Below are 2840 nucleotides of genomic sequence, written 5' to 3'. Positions count from 1 at the left end.
GATGCTGACATCAATATTTACTCATCTGCTCATTCATCCAGGAAGAAGGGGAGATCAGTTACTACCGTACTTTGATTGTGTTCAACTCAATCACCATGTTATAAAAATAGCAAGCTGCCATAATAAAAAATAAGGCTCCTCTATCCAGCACCAGTTATCTTCAGTTCTTCACCTCCAAGCCTACAAATGCCATAACCATATCCAAGGAACATAAGGGAGCAAAAAAACCGCATCTGATGTATTAGCTGGGACCATCACACTGTTCAGGCTGAGCTATTCCTCTGCCGTGTTATTTTTCTTATATTTTTGGTGTTTCATCTAATCATAAGGATTTTTAGGTCTAAATTATATGCACTCAAAAAAATGGGTGCATATATTTATATATAAATTCTGACTGAAGATGCGTGGCCATCAACCGAGTGCATGTTATATAGTAGGTACAAGCTTGCAAAGCCTCATTTTTACTGGTACAGCAGCTATGTGTCAGTGTAAATTGCTCCTATGTCCCTTGTATATCTCCAAGCTCTGAACAGGATAATGTCACGGACCATTTTGCCCCTTTGGCTGCTGGCATTATCTGACTTAATTCTCCATGTTTTCCCTCCCCCCACCCCCAATCCCCTGCAATAAACCATAGCCTTTAAGATTTTGTTTCTTCGGTTTTGATTGCCTGAGGTTTGATTGGTCCAGTTCTAACAGGTTTGGTGGCTATGGAGGGTGCAGGGGGTGGCTTTTCTTCTACTTTTTCCTGACAGACACCAGGAGGGTCGGTCAGTGTTTCAGGAGGTTTACTTGAATCACTGTCCACTTTCTGGGCTTTGCCTCCTATCTGTTTGCTCTGTTGCTGTTCAGAGAAGAACCGTTGCGTGGACTGAAGAACCTCTGCTCTCTGCTTTGCCAACACCTAGGACCAAATGTCTTGTGGCTGAGTCCTCTTCCCACAGCTCTCTTCTGGGGTGCAAACTGTGTAGGAAACGGTTGTGTCATTCTCACAGTGGCAGGGGCTGACTGGAACTGCTTCTGGTAGACAATACTGTTCATTTTGCTGGACTGGCTGTTCGGACTTGTAGAAGTAGCCCGGAAGGGACTAGATGTTGGTGTGGTGCTTCTACCAGCGATTGGAGGTGTGCGTGGTTTTATATCAATGCCACTTCCAAAGGCTTTTAGTTCCATTTCAGACATTTTTCCTGTGGTTGCAATCATGCTATGCTGTGTTCCAGCAGGAATTAATCCTCTGAAAGGCTGGCTTACTTGTGCAGGACGACTCAGACTCTGAGCCTGTGCTTGGGGAGTGGTATGCTGTAACGGGGACTGAAGAGTCTGAGGCAAAGCAATTAGAGGTTGCCCTGTAGATCCAAAATTAGGCAAGGAAAGCTGGGATCCTGGTAAAGGTACTGTAACCTGCTGGAGAGCACTTGGTGACTGGGCAGTGTTATAAAAATTTGTCTGACCAGGCTGTTGTACTTGTCCAGAATAAAGATTTGAAGCCTGGGTAAGATTTGCTCTAGCCTGGAGAAGATGTGTGTCAATCAGCTGGGAACCTCCTAGTCCTGATGCCTGCCCCAGTTGATGTTCATACAATATGGGAATAGGCTGGGTATTTGATGTTTGCTGAAAGGCAAGACCAGATTGTGCCTTGGCAAGTTCTTGGTGTTGGACAGTTGGAAAGTTGTGAATAGCAGTCCCAGAAAGGACCACAGATGGCTGGGATAAACTGCTTTGCATAAAAGCTGGCTGAGATCTATATGGTTGAAGTGAAGAGCTGAACAATTCCTGAGCCTGGGAAACAGCAGGTCCAGCCCCCAAACTCAGTTGGGCTTGATGCTGCCCTTGCAGTGGTGCATAAATAGGGATTGGAATCTGCTGAACTGAAGTTGGCTGAGAGAGACCTGGTTGGAAACCCTGTTGTTGAGCCAAGGATGGTGGAGCCAATCGTGCATGCTGGGTATTAAATAAATGACTTGTGTCCATATAGAAGGCTGGGATTTGAGCTGCTGCAGACTGAGACACATAAACTTGCAGACTCTGTTGTTGCTGGGCAATAAGGGAAGGCATACAGCTTAACTGTGAAAAATGACTTGCAGAAGGCAGGCTGCTTGTCTGCAACTGCTGAGGTTTCACTTTACAAATATTTGGAGGGTCTGATGTGGTTGTAGATTTTGTGCTCAAAGAAGAGGTAGTGTATGTACCAGCTCCTGATAGTGATGTTGTAGGAGTGACTGAAGCAACAGGAATCTGGGGCATCGATGCACTTGAGAACGAATTATAATTAGCAGTGCTTGGTGCACTGGCACTACTGCTGACTCCAGTTGCAATTGGAGGTGCTGTGGAAGTTACTGGAGACCCCTTTTCCCTTACATTTGGAGAATTCTCCCATTCCTTGCGTGCAGACTCCATCTTGAAGGTGAGGCTGAAAGTAGTGGGAGGAACTGAAGTTAGGCTGGAGCTCTGTTGTATAGTCTCTCTCTTAGGGAAGGGAAGGGTGTTAGGCAGGGGCACATTATTAACCAAAGTATCCTCCATCTTTGTGTTATTAGTAGCCACAGTATTAGGCAGAGAAGAAGAGGGTGTAGTATAGTCTGTTACAGACTACTTTGCATTAGTACCATATTCGGCAGATGATACCGAGATCTATTATGTCTATATTTTATACCTATATCTATTATGTCTATATTTTATACCTCTCTCTATTATATCTATTATGTCTATATTTTATACCTCTATCTATTATATCTATTATGTCTGTATTTCATACCTGTATCTATTATATCTATTATGTCTATATTTTATACCTATAGCTATTATGTCTACATTTTATACGTATATCTATTATATTTATT

At 43.5% G+C, this 2840-nt stretch overlaps 1 pseudogene across 1 annotated transcript; it reads right to left on the bottom strand.

Moving 5' to 3' along the window:
- Positions 1–279: 279 nt before the first annotated feature.
- Positions 280–2631, bottom strand: LOC115895808 (annotated as a pseudogene). The gene has a single exon (XR_004055912.1). The product of XR_004055912.1 is annotated as a protein PRRC2C pseudogene (transcript).
- Between the last annotated feature and the right edge of the window lie 209 nt (positions 2632–2840).

This window comes from Rhinopithecus roxellana, unplaced genomic scaffold (assembly GCF_007565055.1).
Source record: "Rhinopithecus roxellana isolate Shanxi Qingling unplaced genomic scaffold, ASM756505v1 contig2713, whole genome shotgun sequence".
In the NCBI taxonomy this organism is placed as follows: domain Eukaryota; kingdom Metazoa; phylum Chordata; class Mammalia; order Primates; family Cercopithecidae; genus Rhinopithecus; species Rhinopithecus roxellana.
Note: the sequence above shows the minus strand (reverse complement) of the source record. Positions and strands in the feature narration are given on the sequence as shown.